The sequence below is a fragment of the Nicotiana attenuata genome, chromosome 3, assembly GCF_001879085.1.
Source record: "Nicotiana attenuata strain UT chromosome 3, NIATTr2, whole genome shotgun sequence".
NCBI lineage: Eukaryota > Viridiplantae > Streptophyta > Magnoliopsida > Solanales > Solanaceae > Nicotiana > Nicotiana attenuata.
In genome coordinates this window covers 7,740,621-7,761,039 of record NC_031991.1, presented here as the reverse complement: position 1 = coordinate 7,761,039, position 20,419 = coordinate 7,740,621, and positions in this window count along the sequence as shown.

Sequence of the window (20,419 nt, the reverse complement as noted above, 5' to 3'; positions counted from 1 at the left end):
CACATATTGGATAACAAACTCATTTTCTTTCTTCACATATGTTAATCTCAACTAACTTGGAACTGAGATGTAACTATTATTATTTATTGTAATATTTTAATTCTTACTTGTTATGAAATTAGGGTCTAGGACAATGATTGGTTTTGACTAATATAAATCTTTCTATTCCTAGCATCACCATCTATCTCAAGGTCATTGCTGGTCTTGAAAATAGGCTATTGGAATAAAACTTTTAACATCAGCTCATAACAATAATAAGAATGACTAAGCTTTTGCTCCAAACAAGTTAGTGTCGGTAATATAAATCCTCCCTCCCGCATTAACAGCTTGTTTGGATGGTTGTTACCTATCGTATCGTATTGTTATTTTAAATACAATATTTGTTTTGATTGTTACTTAAATTTTATTGTATCGCATCTTTAAATTCGTCGTTACGTAACGATGAAATGTGTCACTTTATGTAACGACCGATTTGGTGTGGTCGCGTCGTTTCCTTGTGTTTTTCTCTAAATCTCACCCTTCATTATTATTAAATAATTTTATATTATCATTTACCCTACCTTTTTATATACCGTATCATAATTTTTCTTTATAATATTGCAAGTTTATTCATCATATCACAGGTGCGTGATACCATGAAACGACGCCAAAACGACACAATCCATCCAAACATTGTACAATACAATATAATACGATATGATACATTATGAAACGATACGTAACAACCATCCAAACAAGCTGTAAAGCTCTAACTCGTGTCATTATCAGCTCATGGAATGATTCCAAATTTCGAAATTTTCACAATGTGTTGAACTGTTCAACTAGATTACAGCCCGATAACTTCTCTTGGTAATTTATAACAAGCTATATTCTCTCTTCCTTATCCACCAAGCAAATAAAAAATTATACACTATTGAAAATCGGTTAAAATCGACGGGCAAAATAACGATACCAACTGAAATCGGTCGATTTATGAAGTCAAAATTTATGAATATAATAAGATAATCGGTCGAAGCCGGTCAGTTTCTAACTACATATTTTTAGAATAATATAATAAGATAATCGACCAATTTCAATTGATTTATTTTGAATTTTATTTTTTTGGCCAATTAACCGACCATTTACGGGGTATTTAACAATTTCTATTCTTTACCAAATAATCAATCAAATTCGATCGGTATTTAACCATTGTTATATTTTTTGCCAAATAACCAGCTGAATTCTCTCGGTATTTAACAATTCTACTAATTTTATATTAATTAACCAACATACATTGATCAATTTTCTGGATAAAAACTAGCAGGCAGTACTTGTTTTATAGCTACACTACCTGCCAAACAAAAATATACATACAAACAGCTACAGGTCCAGTACTATTTTGCTGCCAAACAACAAAAACCTCCAACTAATAATAATAACCAAAACATCCAACACAATTACATCAATCTCCACCAAAAAATACAGCAATCTCCAACCAAAAAAAACTAAACCAGTCAAATAGTTCACACTTGTTATTTTATATTTCAATACCATACAGGAGGGAGAGTGATTTGTGTGATACCCAATTTTCACGCGCACTAGATTATCGAAGGACCTGATTCTTTTATGTGTTCCTTACGCTACTATTGCGGAATAAAGAAATGCAGAAAGTAAATGATACAAGGATTTTTACTTGGACACAACTCAAAAGGTGAAAAACCACAACCTACTACCCAGTAGGATTTTTCCCAAACACTTCACTTCACTATAACTCTGAGCCAAACAACAATGTAGACAAACTCTTGCAAACCTAAGGATTAACTCTAACCCTTGTAGCAACAAGCCACAGGCTGTTGCGACTACTTCAAGTTAACTCTAACTTGACAATACAACTCGAGTTTACCACCTCTTGCAAACCTAAGAATTAACTCTAACCTTTGTAGCAGCATGCCACAATCTGTTGCGACTACTTCAAGTTAACTTTAACTTGAATGATACAACTTGGGTACTTAGTACAAATGCTTCTAAGAAAAGCTGAAAGGTACAACTCAAAAGCTCCTACTACACTTGAACTAGAATTAAAAACAGACACATAGAACTCTTTATGGAACTGGTTCTTCAATCTGGTTCGTGTAGCTACAGGATCGCATTCTTGTATCTCACAGGAATTGTTCACAAAACTAATGCCTTGCTATTTGCTCTCAATCCTGCTTTTACTTTAGTACGTGTGCATCGCCTGTAAAAGAGAACAAACTTATATTTATAGAGTTAGTAAAATAAGGATTAGCTAGAGGTTTAATGCTTTACTCATCCTTGGTGGAAGAGTTCTAGTTAACTTCAACTTCTAACTCTTTCTTTATCTTAGATAGAGTTCTCTTCAAGTAAGGAGTCTTTCTCCTTATAAAATATTAAATATTTTTATTTAGGGATTATCAGAAATGCACTTATACTTATCCCTTGCACGTGCATGCCTTTTTGCTTGAATCTGATCGTAGTATCCATGGACCTGGTTCATGCATGTGTTCCTTTGTTAATCATTAAAACCAAAATCGCTCAGGTCAACATAACTAAATTAAAATAACTTAAACATACAAACTAGTTCATAACACTAATTCAAAATTCGTACTAACTCAAAACTATTAAAACAAGTACCAATTACTTATGTCACGCCCCAAATCTCACCTGTTGTGATGGTGCCTATCTCGATACTAGGCAAGCCGACAACCTCAATAAATCACAATTTCCTTTTAAGTTTGAAAATATAATATTTAAAGTGAATACGAAAATCTCATAAATACCGACATAAAACACTCTCAAAACCCGATGTCACTAAGTACAATGAGCATCTAATGATAACATAGTCTGGTTGATAGAACACAATTTGGAAATATAGAACAGTACAAATAAATGAAAGGAAGAAGAGTCAAGGTCTGCGGATGCCAAGAAGCTACCTCGATAGTCTCCGACGGATAAAGCTCCGAAAAACTAGCAATTGCCGTGTCCAGAAGTATCTGGATCTGCACATGAGGTGCAGGGTGTAGTATGAGTACAACCAACTCAACAATTAAGAATACTAAACAAAGAGCTGAAGATAGTGTAAGAATACTAAATAAAGAGCTGAAGATAGTGACGAGCTTCACAGCTAAGTCCAATTACCATAATTTCCAACATAAGAAGGTAGGCGTGCTTTCAAGTCAATATTTAAAACTCAAACAGTAATTTCATATCAAGTTCGTCTAAAACAGAAGATAATATCTTTCAGAAATTTCCAAAACAGTGATATATGACAGTATGACAGTTGAAGTGCAACAATAATGAAATCAATGCATCCTCTCAGAGAAACAATCCCTCAGTCCTCTGTAACGACCCGGCCGGTCGTTTTTGAAATTTACGCCCCGATCCCCTATTAACTGCTTTCCCCAAGTTTATTTCTGCTATTTTGATTTGTCGGGATGTTCAGTCTTGAGTTTCGGAGAGTTTTGGGACACTTAGTTCCTAAATGAGAGCTTAAGTGGTGGAAAACTGACCATAGTCGGAACAGTATGAGGACAGCCTCGAAATGGAAATACGATGGTTCCGTTAGCTCCGTTAGGTGATTTCGGGGTTAGGAGTGTGTTCGGAATGTGTTTTGGAGGTCCGTAGCTAATTTAGGCTTGAAATGCCGAAGTTTGAATTTTTGAAGTTTCCGGTCCGATAGTGAGATTTTGATCCGAGGGTTGGAATGGAATTCCGGAAGTTGCAGTAGCTCCGTCATGTCATTTGGGATGTGTGTGCAAAATTTCAAGTCATTCGGACGTGTTTTGGTTAGGTTTTTGATCGAAAGCGTATTTTGAGAGAATATGAAGTTCTTAGGCTTAAATCCTTGATTAATTCGAGTTTCCGACGTTGTTTTAGGTGGTTTAAGGATTGGTACAAGTTTGAATGATGTTATGGGATGTGTCCGTAGGTTTGGTTGAGGTTCCGGCAGCCTCGGGTGTGTTTCGGATGCTCAACGGGGCATTTTTGAGTTGTAAAAAGTTGCAGATTTCTGTTCAGGTCTGTTGCAGACCTTCCTTCTCTGCGATCGCAGCTGTCCCTACGCGATCGCATAGTGTAAATTCGGAGGGTGATATTTTTTTTCTAGGCGATCGCATTACCTGGTTCGCGATCGCGGAAGTCAGCTTTTTCCTTCTTCGCGTTCGCAATTGTACTCCCGCGTTCGCATAGTAGAAATTAGGATCTGGTAATTCCTTGCATTTTCCTGTTCGCGATCGCGTGGCCCTGTTCGCGATCACGTACGTCTATTTCTTTCTCTTCTGCATTCGCAGGCTAGGGGCCGCGTTCGCATAGACCAATTTTGGAACCTTTAAAATTTACCCTTCGCGATCGCATTCAAATTCCTGCGATCGCATTGAACCAATACCTGGGCAGTATAAACATTTCAAAATCCGAGGGTTAGCCATTTTTATCAAAACACAAGCTTGGGAGCTCGGATTTGAGGGAGATTTTGAGGGTTTTCAGGGACAACGATTGGGTAACGATTCTATACTCCTTTTTGCTTATAACCTACTAATCTAATCATGAATTCTTCCTTTAATTTCGGATTTTGAGTGAAAAATTGGTAAAACTTCCTTGACCAAATTATTGAGTTTTGAGTGGGTGTTTGATCTCCGATTTGAGAGATTTTTACATGGTTAGACTCGTGAGAGTACGGGGGTTCTGAATATGTTAATTTCATCCGATTCCGAGACATTGGCCTGAGGGGCATTTTGGTCATTTTGCCTAATTTCGCGTCTTAGCTTTGAATTAAATCGTAGAATCGGTTTCTTGAGATGTTATTTACGATATGTAATTGAATTGAATAGATTTGGGCCATTTGGAGTCGGATACTCGTGGCAAACGTGTGGTTTCGAGTTGATTTTGGAGCCGGTTCGAGGTAAGTGGCTTGTCTAACCTTGTGTGGGGGACCCTCTCCCCTTAGGATATGATATTTGGTAATTGAATGCCTTGTACGTGAGGTGACGAGCGCGTACTTGAGCTAATTGTTGAAAATCTGGTTTACTTTAAGTACTTATACTGAGTTCTTTTCTTATTTGCTTTATTCGATATGCAAATATAGCCTGTGTTAGTTTAGAAGAGTATGATTAGTTGAATTAATTGCCTATTTGCTTAAACTGCCTTAATTGCATTACGTGAAGCATGTTAGGCTAGAATTTACTGTTTACTCATTACGGACTTTGTATTTATTTTGATGTCCTTGAGCTGTTGTTGTGTGTTTTAAATTGGGACTACGGGACGGCATCCCGGGAGATCCCCTGTGCGTAATTATGGACTGAATTGAGGTGCGGGATAGCCAGAGATCCCTGACACATGTATTGAGGATACCAAGAGATCCCTGGCATATATATTGAGGATACCAAGAGATCCTCGGGATACCAAGAGATCCCTAGAGTGTATATTGAGGATACCAAGAGATCCCGATTATTTATCTTGCTGTGAGGGGTATTTCCTTGTAGTTATTTTTATCTCTGTTCCATTATCGCACTATTAATATACTGTGTAGATCTTTGTTATCGATTCTCAGTTTTACTGCTTATTGCCCTGTCTTTATATTATATATATATCTCAGTAGGGCCCTGACGTTCCTCGTCACTACCCAACCGAGGTTAGGCTTGGGACTTACTGAGTACCGCTGTGGTGTACTCATTCCCTTTTCTGCGCATGTTTTTCATGTGCAGATCCAGGTACTTCCACCCAGGCGTATCACCCTTAAGGCAGGGAGCATTTTGGAGACTTCGAGGTACATCTGCCGCTTCCGCAGACCGAAGATTCTCCTTCTTTACTCTATCTGTAGTGTTAGCCCTTCTATCGTACTATTGATGTAGATATTTCTGGAGATTAGAGCACTTTACTGTATTCTTCATAGCTTGTGTTCCCGTGAGTTTTTGGGTTTTGGGATAGTAATGTAGGATGCTGTGATGTGGAGTTGTATATGCCGAGCGGCATTTTATATACTGTTTCTCCTTTAAATTGTTTAGTTTTGACTATTATTCCGCAAGTTAGTTATCTTCCCGCATTGTTAGGCTTACTTAGTCGTAGAGACTAGGTGCCATCACGACATGTTCACGGGGGGGGAGGGGGGAGGGGGGGTGAACTGGGGTCGTGACAAGTTGGTATCATAGCTCTAGGTTCATAGGAGTCACGGAACACAGCCTGTTTATTAGAGTCTCGCTGATCGGTACGGAGACGTTTGTACTTATCTACGGGAGGCTATGTAACTGTTAGGAAAATTCCACCTCATTTGATTTCCTTGTCGTGCGAGATTCTTGATATCACAACTAAACTTCTGTCTTTCTATTCTCTCACAGATGGTGAGGACACACGCTACCCGAGAGGATCAGGCACCCACGCCCCTACTGTAGCCGTCAGAGGCCGGAGCTGGGTAGAGGCCGAGGCCGCGCTCGTGGTGCAGCCAGAGCACCCGCGCGAGCTGCCGCTGAGGTACCACCAGCAGTACCAGCCGGAGTCCAAACACCCGATACGTCTGCCACTACTACTCCAGCACTCCAGGAGACTTTGGCACAGTTCATGACCATGTACACCACTTTAGCTCAGGCAGGGTTGCTTCCCTTGCTGCAGCCACATCCCAGGCCGGGGGAGGAGTACAGACTCCCGCCGCCCGCACTACTGAGCAGCGAGTGCATGTTGAGCAAGCCCCAGAGGTTATACTTGCGCCGCCTGCAGTACCAGTTTAGCCCGAGGAGAGGGCAGCAACTTCAGAGGAGGAGCAAAAGAGACTTGAGAGGTTCAAGAAATATCAGCCTCCGACATTCAGCGGACTAGCATCAGAGGATGCCTTGGATTTCTGGAGGAGTGCTACCGTATCCTCCGCACTATGAGCATATCAGGATCGAGCGGGGTTTCCTTCACTACTTTTCAGCTTCGAGGAGCCGCCTATCAGTGGTGGTGTGCTTATGAGTTAGACAGTCCGGATGAGGCAGCTTCCCTGACTTGGGCTCAGTTTTCAGATATGTTCACGAGGGAGTATGTTCCCCAGAGTCTTAGGGATGCTTGGCGTGCGGATTTTGAGCGTTTGCGCCAGGGTACCATGACTGTCTCGGAGTATGCTGTCCGCTACATTGACTTGGCTAGACATGCCCCAGCTCTGGTTTCCACAGTCCGCGAGAAGGTTCGCCGGTTCATTGAGGGGCTTATTCCCAGCATCAGATCTAGCATGGCTCGAGAGTTAGAGACGGATGTGTCTTATCAACAGGCGGTGAGCATTGCTAGGAGGATTGAGGGTATGCATGCTAGGGACAGGGAGGAGAGGGAGGCCAAGAGGTCTCGAGAGTCGGGCCATTTTTCTGGTGCCCGTGCCCCAACTGCAGGTCGTCATGGTAGGGGTCATATGGGTCGCCCCATCCATTCAGCTCTTCCAGCAGCCAGTGATATTCCAGCTCCACCTAGGCCTCAGGAGCCTTATTATGCACCTCCAGTCTCTAGTGCGCCTCCTGCACGGGGTGCTTCTAGTGGTCAGTTCAGCAGGCCTGGCCAGCGCCATTCATAGCCGCCACGTCCTCCCAGAGCTTGTTTTTAGTGTGGTGACACACGCCATGTGGTGAGGGATTGCCCCAGACTTGGGAGGGCTGCACCCCCACAGACTCCTCAGCCACAGCAGGCCCCGCAGAGCTCTCAGGCTATGGTTCCAGCACCGGTTGCTACTCCATCGGCCCAGCCAGCCAGAGGTGGAGGTCGGGGAGGTAGAGGTCGCCCTCGAGGTGGAGGCCAGGCCAGATATTATGCCCTTCCAGGCCCTACTGAGGCTGCCGCCTCCGATTCTGTCATCACAGGTACTATCTTGGTTTGTCATAGAGATGCATCGGTTCTATTCGATCCAGGCTCCACTTACTCTTATGTGTCTTCTTATTTTGCTCCGCATTTGGGGGTACCTCGGGATTCTTTGAGTTCCCCAGTTTATGTTTCTACTCCTGTGGGAGATTCTCTTATTGTGGACCGCGTTTACTGATCATGTTTGGTTATTCTTGGTGGTTTTGAGACCAGGGCTGACTTATTATTACTCAGCATGGTTGATTTTGATATTATTTTGGGCATGGACTGGTTGTCGCCCCATTATGCTATTCTTGATTGTCACGCCAAAAACGTGACGCTGGCTATGCCAGGTATACCGCGTGTTGAGTAGAGGGGTGCCTTAGGTCACACTCCCAGTAGAGTTATTTCTTTCCTTAAGGCTCAGCATATGACTGAGAAAGGTTGTGATGCGTACTTAGCTTATGTGAGGGATGCCAGTATGGATACTCCTTCTGTTGATTCAGTCCCAGTAGTACGGGATTTTCCTAATGTGTTTCCAGCTGATCTTCCGGGCATGCCACCCGATAGGGACATTGATTTTGGCATTGCCGGGCACTCAGCCCATTTCTATCCCTCCGTACCGTATGGCTTCTCCTGAGTTGAAGGAGTTGAAGGAGCAATTGCAGGAATTACTTGATAAGGGTTTTATTCGGCCCAGTGTATCGCCTTGGGGTGCTCCTATATTATTTGTGAAGAAGACGGATGGTTCTATGCGCATGTGTATTGATTACCGCCAGTTGAACAAGGTTACAGTAAAGAACCGCTATCCTCTGCCTCGTATTGATGATCTATTTGACCAGCATCAGGCGCACGGGTGTTTTCTAAGATTGATTTGCGCTCAGGGTACCACCAGTTGAAGATTCGGGAGCCAAATATCCCGAAGACTGCCTTCAGGACTCGGTATGGGCATTATGAGTTCCTTGTTATGTCATTTGGGCTGACCAATGCCCCAGCAGCCTTCATGCATCTGATGCAGAGTGTATTCCGGCCATATCTTAACTCTTTTGTCATTGTCTTTATTGATGATATTCCGGTGTATTCCCCGAGTCGAGAAGATCACGAGCAACACCTGAGGTCAGTGCTTCAGACTCTGAGGGAAAAGAGATTATATGCAAAGTTTTCAAAATGTGAGTTTTGGTTGGATTCCGTGGCATTCTTGGGTCACGTGGTATCGAGTGAGGGCATTCGGGTGGATCCGAAGAAGGTAGAGGCAGTGCAGAGTTGGCCCAGACCATCCTCAGCTACAGAGATTCGCAGTTTCCTTGGCTTGGCGGGCTACTACCGTCGTTTTGTGGAGGGGTTTTCATCGATTGCAGCCCCTATGACTAGATTGACCCAGAAGGGTGCCCCATTTCAGTGGACAGAGGAGTGTGAGGCGAGCTTTCAGAAGCTCAAGACAGCCTTGACTACAGCCCCAGTTTTGGTATTGCCTACTAGTTCGGGGTCCTATACTGTCTATTGCGATGCCTCGAGAGTTGGCCTTGGAGCGGTATTGATGCAGGACGGTAGGGTGATTGCCTACGCGTCCAGACAGTTGAAGATACACGAGAAGAATTATCCTGTCCATGATCTTGAGTTAGCTGCCATTGTTCATGCCTTGAAGATTTGGCGTCGTTACTTGTACGGTGTGCCTTGTGAGATATATACTGATCACCGAAGTTTACAGCATCTGTTCAAGCAGAAGGACCTTAATTTGCATCAGAGGAGATGGCTAGAGTTGCTGAAGGATTATGACATCACTATCTTGTATCACCCGGACAAGGCCAATGTGGTGGCCGATGCTTTGAGCCGCCGGGCAGAGAGTTTGGGGAGTTTGGCTTATTTACCAGCAGCAGAGAGGCCTATGGCGATGGATGTTCAGGCCCTAGCCAGCCAGTTTGTGAGATTGGATCTTTCGGAGCCCAGCCGGGTCCTAGCTTGTGTGGTCTCTCGGTCTTCCTTGTTTGATCATATCAGGGAGCGGCAGTATGATGACCCTCATTTGCTTGTCCTCAAGGACAAGGTGTTACAAGGCGATGCTCGAGATGTGACCATTGGTGATGACAGAGTATTGAGGATGCAGGGTCGAGTTTGTGTACCCAATGTCGATGGGCTTCGGGAGTTGATTCTAGAGGAGGCCCACAGTTTGCAGTATTCCATTCATCCGGGTGCCACAAAGATGTATCAGGATTTGAGGCAGCACTACTGGTGGAGGCGGATGAAAAAGGATATAGTTGGGTTTGTAGCTCGGTGCCTTAATTGTCAGCAGGTGAAGTATGAGCACCAGAGACCGGGTGGATTGCTTCAGCAGATAGAGATTCCGGAGTGGAAGTGGGAGCGGATCACCATGGACTTCGTATCGGACTCCCACGGACTTTGAAGAAGTTCGATGCCATTTGGGTTATTATGGATCGACTGACCAAGTCCGCGCATTTCATCCCTGTGTGTACTACCTATTCCTCGGAGCGGTTGGCGGAGATTTATATCCGGGAGATTGTCCGTCTACATGGTATTCCAGTTTCCATTATTTCAGACAGAGGTACTCAGTTCACATTGCGGTTCTAGAGAGCCGTACAACAGGAGTTGGGTACTCGGGTGGAGTTGAGCACATCATTTCACCCCCAGACAGACGGGCAGTTCAAGCGCACTATTCAGATCTTTGAGGATATGCTCCGTGCGTGTGTGATTGAGTTTGGAGGTTCTTGGGATCAGTTCTTTCCATTAGCGGAGTTTGCCTACAACAACAGCTATCAGTCCAGCATTCAGATGGTACCGTACGAGGCCTTCTATGGTAGGCGATGTAGATCTCTGGTGGGTTGGTTCGAGCCGGGTGAGGCCAGATTACTGGGCACAGACTTTGTTCAGGATGCTTTGGAGAGAGTCAAGGTGATTCAGGATAGACTCCGTACAGCCCAGTCCAGACAGAAGAGTTATGCGGATCGAAAGGTTTGTGATGTTTCCCACATGGTTGGAGAGCGGGTTCTGCTTCGGGTTTCACCTATGAAAGGCTTTATGAGATTTGGGAAGAAAGGGAAGTTGAGTCCGAGGTTTATTGGTCCTTTTGAGATATTGAGGCGAGTTGGGAAGGTTGCCTATGAGCTTGCCTTACCTCCCAGCCTGGTAGGGGTTCATCCGGTATTTCATGTTTCGATGCTCCGGAGGTATCACGGTGATCCGTCGCACGTGTTAGATTTCAGCTCAGTCCAGTTGGAGAAGGATCTATCTTATGTTGAGGAGCCAGTGGCAATATTGGACAGACAGGTCAGGAAGTTGAGGTCAAAGAACATTGTGTCCGTGAAGGTTCAGTAGCGGGGTCAGCCGGTCGAGGAGGCGACCTGGGAGACCGAGCATGATATGCGCAGTCAGTACCCTCATCTTTTCACTACTTCAGGTATGTCTTTGTGCTCGTTCGAGGACGAACGAATGTTTAAGTGTGGGAGGATGTAACGAACCAGCCGGTCGTTTTTGTAATTTACGCCTCGATCCCTTATTAACTGCTTTCCCCAAGTTTATTTCTGCTATTTTGATTTGCGGGGATGTTCGGTCTTGAGTTTCGGAGAGGTTTGGGACACTTAGTTCCTAAATGAGAGCTTAAGTGTTGGAAAACTGACCATAGTCGGAACAGTGTGAGGACGGTGTCGGAATGGAAATCCGATGGTTCTGTTAGCTCCGTTAGGTGATTTCGGGGTTAGGAGCGTGTTCGGAATGTGTTTTGGAGGTCCATAGCTAATTTAGGCATGAAATGCCAAAGTTTGAATTTTTGAAGTTTCCGGTCCGATAGTGAGATTTTGATCTGAGGGTCGGAATGGAATTCCGGAAGTTGCAGTAGCTCCCTCATGTTATTTGGGATGTGTGTGCAAAATTTCAGGTCATTCGGACGTGTTTTGGTTAGGTTTTTGATCGAAAGCGTATTTTGAGAGAATATGAAGTTCTTAGGATTAAATCCTTGATTCATTCGAGTTTCTGACGTTGTTTTAGGTGGTTTAAGGATTGGTACAAGTTTGAATGATGATATGGGATGTGTCCGTAGGTTTGGCTGAGGTCTCGGGGGCCTCGGGTGTGTTTCGGATGCTCAACGGGGCATTTTTGAGTTGTAAAAAGTTGCAGATTTCTGTGCAGGTCTGTTGCAGACCTTCCTTCTCTGCGATCGCAGCTGTCCCTACGTGATCGCGTAAATTCGGAGGGTGATATTTTTGTTCTACGCGATCGCATTACCTGGTTGGCGATCGCGGAAGTCAGCTTTTTCCTTCTTCGCGTTCGCAATTGTACTCCCGCGTTCGCATAGTAGAAATTAGGATCTGGTAATTCTTTGCATTTTCCTCTTCGCAATCGCGTGGCCCTGTTCGCGATTGCATACGTCTATTTCTTTCTCTTCTGCAATCGCAGGCAAGGGGCCGCGTTCGCATAGACCAATTTTGGAACCTTTAAAATTTACCCTTCGCGATCGCATTCAAATTCCTGCGATCGCATTGAACCAATACCTGGGCAGTATAAACATTTCAAAATCCGAGGGTTAGCTATTTTTATCAAAACACAAGTTTGGGAGCTCGGATTTGAGGGAGATTTCGAGGGTTTTTCAGGGACAACGATTGGGTAACGATTCTATACTCCTTTTTGCTTATAACCCACTAATCTAATCATGAATTCTTCCTTTAATTTCGGATTTTGAGTGAAAAATTGGTAAAACTTTCTAGACCAAATTATTGAGTTTTGAGTGGGTGTTTGACCTTCGATTTGAGAGATTTTTACATGGTTAGACTTGTGAGAGTACGGGGGTTCTGAATATGTTAATTTCATACGATTCCGAGACGTTGGCCTGAGGGGCGTTTTGGTCATTTTGCCTAATTTCGTGTCTTATCTTTGAATTAAATCGTAGAATCAGTTGCTTGAGATGTTATTTACGATATGTAATTGAATTGAATAGATTTGGGCCATTTGGAGTCAGATACTCGTGGCAAACGTGTGGTTTCGAGTTGATTTTGGAGCCGGTTCGAGGTAAGTGGCTTGTCTAACCTTGTGTGGGGGACCCTCTCCCCTTAGGATATGACATTTGGTAATTGAATGCCTTGTACGTGAGGTGACGAGCGCGTACTTGAGCTAATTGTTGAAAATCCCATTTACTTTAAGTACTTAAACTGAGTTCTTTTCTTACTTGCTTTATTCGATATGCAAATATAGCATGTGTTAGTTTAGAAGAGTATGATTAGTTGAATTAATTGCCTATTTGCTTAAACTGCCTTAATTGCATTACGTAAAGCATGTTAGGATAGAATTTACTGTTTACTCATTACGGACTTTGTATTTATTTTGATGTCCTTGAGCTGTTGTTATGTGTTTTAAATTGGGACTACGGGACGACATCCCGGGAGATCCCCTGTGCGTAATTATGGTCTGAATTGAGGTGCGGGATACCTAGAGATCCCTGGCACGTGTATTGAGGATACCAAGAGATCCTCGGGATACCAAGAGATCCCTGGCATATGTATTGAGGATACCAAGAGATCCTCGGGATACCAAGAGATCCCTAGAGTGTATATTGAGGATACCAAGAGATCCCGATTATTTATCTTGCTGTGAGGGGTATTTCCTTGTAGTTGTTTTTATCTCTGTTCCATTATCGCACTATTAATATACTGTGTAGATCTTTGTTTATCGATTCTCGGTTTTTACTGCTTATTGCCTTGTCTTTTATATATATATATATTATATATATATATATATATGATATTATATATATTATATATATATAATATAATATATATATATATATATTAATATATATATATATTATATTATATATTATATTTATCTTCAGTAGGGCCCTGACCTTCCTCGTCACTACCCAACCGAGGTTAGGCTTGGCACTTACTGAGTACTGCTGTGGTGTACTCATGCCCTTTTCTGCGCATGTTTTCATGTGCAGATCCAGGTACTTCTACCCAGGCGTATCACCCTTGAGGCAGGGAGCATTTCGGAGACTTCGAGGTACATCTGCCGCGTCCGCAGACCGAAGAGTCTCCTTCTTTACTCTATCTGTAGTGTTAGCCCTTCTATCGTACTATTGATGTAGATGTTTCTGGAGATTAGAGCACTTTACTGTATTCTTCATAGCTTGTGTTCCCGTGAGTTTCCGGGTTTTGGGATAGTAATGTAGGATGCTGTGATGTGGAGTTGTATATGCCGAGCGACATTTTATATACTGTTTCTCCTTTAAATTGTTTAGTTTTGACTATTACTCCGCAAGTTAGTTATCTTCCCGCATTGTTAGGCTTACCTAGTCGTAGAGACTAGGCGCCATCACGACATGTTCACCGGGGGAGGGGGGAGGGTCAACTGGGGTCGTGACATCCTTCCATTCACTCAACCTCACAATCACTCTTTCTTCACAATCACTCATTCCTCAATCACTCAGCACTCGGGGGTATGTACACTCTGGAGTGGCTCCTTCAGCCCAAGTGCAATAACAAGCCAATCATGGCATAAATTAATGAAACATGCTGCGGCGTGCATCCCGATCCCATATATCCTCATAATCAGGCCCTCGGCCTCACTCAATCATCAACCTCTCCAGTCTCTCGCGCTCTCAGTAATCATGAAAATCAGCCCAAACAACAAATAATATGATGTATCAACAAGGAAATAATAGAGACTAAGATGTGATATGCGAGTAAAATTGAGACTTTGTATAAATGGAAATTATTAGGTAATTCAACATGTAACACGGCCTCTGTGGTTCCCAACAGTACCAACACATAGCCTAAATATGATTTCTAACATGATTTACAGTCAAATTTCTATAACACATGGGAGAACATATAGCTAACAATAAGTTGTTCAACTTTACAGTTCCATGGAATGGACCAAGTCACAATTCCTTCGGTGCACGCCCACACGCCCGTCACCTAGTATGTGTGTCACCTCAAAACCAATCACATATCACAAAATCCGGGGTTTCATACCCTCAGGACCAAATTTAGAACTGTCACTTATCTCAAACCGTGTAATTCTTTATTCTTCTATGCTTTTGCCTCGTGAATCGGCCTCCGAACCCCTCGAATCTAAGCATAATTAGTTCGATTCAGTCAATACAACTTATGGAAATTAACTCCATATGAAAATTTTATATTTTCCAATAAAAATTCTACATTTATTAATTAAAATCCGAATTCAACCCAAAAATCGACAGTGGAGCCCATGTCTCGGAACCCGACAAAAGTTATAAAATATGAACGTCCATCGAACCATGAGTCCAACCATACAAATTTTACCAAATTCCGACATCAACTCGACCCTCAAATCTTCAAATAAAGTCTTTGAAGATTTCTACCATTTTCAACCCAATCTTTACCCATTTGAACTCAACAATCTTCCCATGAACATTATTGGTAAAATCATGTATAAATAATACTTTCACACCCAAGATCATACTCCCAATCACCCATCTTTTTCCAAACTCGAAAATAAAGACTAGGGTTAGAACCTTACCTCTTGGGTGAAGATCTTGTGATATTTCCTTATTGGATTTCAAAGCTTGAACAAGATCTTGATGAACAAAGCACTTGAGCTTCTTCCTATCTCTAGAACACTCTCCCCTTCTCTCTAAAAATGTCAGATTTTTGCTCCAAAATGAGCTTCAAGGTCTATATATCGAAGTTGGGTCAGGTTTACAAATCAGAAAATGGACTCTCCGAACTCAGGTCTGCGATAGCAGAGTGGACCGCAGAATTGATCTCCAAAAACTAGGTTGTTTCCAGTTGGGTTTGTGACAGGTTTGTGGCCCGCTGACTTGTTCTGCGGTCGCAAAATGCACCGCATACCTATTCTGCAGTCGCATAATGCACCGCAAAACTTCCCTCCGGAAATCTCCAATTTGATTCTGCGATAGGTTTTGCGGTTCGCGAAACAATTCTGCGGTCGCTGAAAATGGTCCTCAAACTTGGCTCGTTTCTGCTTCACTCTGCGGCACTTATGCGATCCGCATAATGAATCTGCGATTGCAGACTCGACCGCGAAATCGCCTTCTTCGGCCAAAATTTTTCATTAACAAATTAGTGTATTCTTCAACCCAAAAGTCCGAACCACGGCGAGTAACAACCTTTGTACTATTAACATTTGCAGACTTGAAGCAATAAGAATGAAATAGTAGAAGATAAAAATATATTTTAATTGGATTGTCATTAATTAATATTCCTTTTTTTATAAATATTATAATAAATGTCAGTTTCCTATATTTTCTTATATATTATGTTATTTGTTGTAAATATCTAACTAAATATTAGTCATTTTAAATTTATAATGCAACCTATCAATTTTTAGGATCAGTAGCCAACCTCTTCATTCCTAAATCTCTAAAACAATTAAAAGATTTAGTTTCTTAATTTGTATTATTTGAAAAATATTCGTGATAAAAGTATTTTTTTTACTTGGTTGTTTCTATGTTAGGAAAAAAATTAGCTATAATATTGGGAAACTTACACAAATGTCCCTAATAAATCTCAACTTACCAACCTCTAGCCATTAGTCATAGACTTACCAAAACTAGCCAATAAAAATTGAAAAACCAAATAATAGGGTTCTTTCTCTCAAAGAATCACATGCAAAAATCACCTTTCATATTTTTAAGCGTGATTAGCAACATTAGATAAAAGACGGAAAGGAAATTTCATGGACGGGGTAGCAAATAAGGTGATGAAATATAAAAATCTATACAATATTCTAAAAATCTAAACAAAAAAGGAACTTTTTCAATGGGTATAGTTGAAATTCATTGAAATTATATAGATAAGTCAATATACAAAATTTGAGAAAGATTGGAGGTGATTTGGACTGGTTTTGTATCAAAATTCGTAATTAAATCGAGTTCAACAAAGTCTTCTGCGACACAAGTATCAAACATGTATCACGCATGTATCACACACATAGGTATACATGGATATACATGTGATACATAATTGATACAAATATGATACATATGTGATACACAAATGATACACAATGTGATACACATATCATTTTTTTTCATGTTCAGCTTTTACTTATAATTTTCAATTCAAACCACCTCAAAACTTCACCAAATCATCCCAAAACTGAGATTCAAGCTCCTTAAGTTGGCCAATCTATTCTAATAACACCCACTCAAAACAAAGCAAAAATTTGATATTTTTTTGGTACAAATAGCTAATTGGCTAATTTGGCTAATATTAGTAATATTTTATCAATCGGCCAATTTTTGTAATGAGCAACATATAAATGGACATATCTGGTAATTTCCCTAATTTTTATAAGTTAATCTTATTAATCTACGTGGGCTTCCATTTGTAGGATTTCACCCTTTATTGAGCAAGCTAAATGGGATAACTACTTTTAGAAAGTTATCTATATTTTTATTTTATAATTCAATTATATTTTTAATACTATTTAAATTGTACAATTTTAAAAATTATTTACTCATTGACATGGGAAACACGCATAAAATGCGTATATACATAAAGANAGGGGGGGGGGGGGGGGGGGGTAGGAGAGAAAGCTTTCAATCACTTTATTTAATTTAGGTCATGGCATCATTCTTGAGTTTAAGTGACTAGATGTTCCGAGGTACCGAGTCCACTTGTAAATATTGATGCAAGATATTTTAAATATCATTTGCCAACAAATCGCGTGAAATTGATCAGTTCATAACATAATTTAAATAATTTTAACTGAGAACATTTTAATTATTTATCTGAAATACAAGACCAACTGAGTTCGATCAGTGTCAAAAAATAATTTTACATTATTTTTAATAGTAACCGATCAATTTCCGTTGGGTTGTTGGCAAAAAGAAAAAAGCAGTTAAAAATATGCCGAAAAATAGATTTTTTGGGTTTTGTCACTAAACAAACCGACCAAGCTGGTCGATTTTTTTTTTTAAATAAACATTTAAAAAGTGGCTTATTTAGACCAAGCTGGTTTCCGATCGACTAATATTGGTTTTCGTTGTTTTTTCGGTTCTGCATACTAGCTAGGATACAACAGTTGAGGCGGCGAAGATACAACAGTTGAAGAGTAAAAATTTATTTGTATTCGATCTTTGTACCAACTTAATAGATGCATAAAATGTATTTGTATATTAACCTCTACCAATTAACCATGGTTAACTAACATGTTTTCTCATCTCATGAACCATGGGTCCCACATATTTTTGGGTCATATAAAGCATGTGGCCGTCTATGATATATCTATCCATGTGGCCTCAAAGTTGTCAAATATTGTATATATACTTCTTTCCGTTCAGACCAAAGCAGAAATTAAAGATGTTTTGGAAAATTGAGAGTCTCATCTTTTGCCTCTTGCTTCTCCATCATGACCTTGAGAGCCTTTGAGAGGGAGCATAAAGTGGGTTTTATAATCTTTTGAGCTGTTCAATGGCCTCAACTACTCTCATAATCAAGGATAATATTAAGGGAAAAGTGGAAATTAATTAAGTTTAGGGATCTTTACCCAAAATAGCCAGTTAGATTTATTATTTATTTGTTCTTGTTGGTATATATAGATTATATGTTGATTAAATATGATTATGCACATATTGTACATGAATTATATATTTGCAACTATTTTTAATTTAAACGATTGGTGAACGACTATTTAATGTAATTTTTCTTGAATGTTTGAGCTTAGTCTGTCTTTATTGGTCTTCAAGGGTTGTTGAGAATCGTAAATTAATTAGATCAAGCTTTGTGAAGTTTTTCCTGTTCGATTATTGTGATCCAAGTACGATCAATAACTTTGTTGCTCCAAGGTTCAAAATATTGGAGAAAATTATTTATATAGTCCGAGAATGGCCAATTTGATACTTTGGGTTAGAGAAGATAAAGCTTTTGTGAGAAAGTGTCAAAGTAGACTTTCGGGTTTATTTTTTATTTTTTATTTTTTGTATTTATCTTGTTGTTATCATATGTATTTTTAGAAAAAAGTTCCATTACGTAAGAAGATTGTATTACTCTATTTAAACTCATTTGATATCAATATTATGATTTATGACATTCTTCATCAGTTTGTTTGTTGTACCTTGAAGTGGCAGTAGTCATTTCTTCATGCATGTTATCTTAGAGAAATGTGAAAGGTCATAATTTCAAAAGCCTTTACATTGATTTTTATTGCTTCTTTTAACACAAAAAGTCTATGTCAGAAGTTGCAGTGTCACTAATTATAACACAAACAACAACCACCACTCTCAATCCCAAATAAGTTAGAGATCGACTTTTCTACATCTGAATTTCACTAACTATATTACTCTATTTAAACTCATTTGATATCAATATTATGCAATACAATAAAAGAGTTCATTACTCAAATGATCACTCAACTATCCCAAATTATCTTCTAAAGTCACTTTACTTTTGTTTGTAACAACAATGTCATTTCACTACGCTTATTTCACTCAGAAGGTCACTCAACTAGATCTTTTAAATTTTGGATTGCCAAATACCTATTTTACCCTCTAAATTATAAACATTTATCTTCTTTTTATTTTTTTAAACTTTTTAATATTATAATTTTTCTCTTTTTAATTTACATTATGGACTTACCTATAGAATAAATATATATTATTTATAAATTAAAAAACAAAAATATTTAAGCATGTATAATGCTGGAAAATGAGCATAGCAAAAAAAAAAAAAATTAATTAGAATAATTTGTTAGTAATAATTATTGTAGTATTAAAAAAAAATCAAAAAATTATTTACACCATTCAGAATGAAAGAAAATAAAGGTTGTAAAGTATATATTCAATGCACCTAATATAAAATAATTATTTAAATAAAGGTATTTTTATAATATATATTATATATTTTTGAAAATTATGCTCAATTATATTATATATATTCCATGCACGGCTTAACATAGCATATTTTACCCTATACAGATAGTCCCCCTGCTTTCCGGTGACATAATTTTTTGTCGTCGGAAAGTTGTTCGAAATATAATAATATAATTGAGCATAATTTTTAGAATATATAATGCATAATATAAAATAGCTTTATTTAAATAATTATTTTTATATTATGTGCATGGAATATATATTTTACAATCTTTTTTTTCTTTCATTCTGAATTGTATAAATAAATTTTTGAATTTTTGTTGTTAATACTAAAAGTTTTTAAAAAATAAAAAGAAGATAAATATTTATAATTTAGAGGGTAAAATAGATATTTGGCAATCCAAAATTTAGAAAATCTAGTTGAGTGATCTTCTGAGTGCAATAGGCATAGTTCAGTGACTTTGTTGTTACAAACGAAAGAAAAGTGACTTTAAGAGATAATTTGGGATAGTTGAGTGACCTTCTAAGTGCAAGTATTAGAAATTCTCTATTTTCTATATTCATTATTTGGAATAAAATTGAGTAGTTTTATATTGACTATCAGCCTACTGCAACCTCTTTCTTTATTCAGATTTGGAACGGCCGGTAACGTGAGCAAGCTCACCCAACCAAGTAGTCACTAGCTATAATATCATTACTTCAATTCTATCACATGTTCCTTTCATATGTCTAATTGGAGATGAACAAAATTTGAGTTCAACAATGGGGACCATGAAGGATCATAACAATTAGCAAAAACAATTTGGGAAAGTG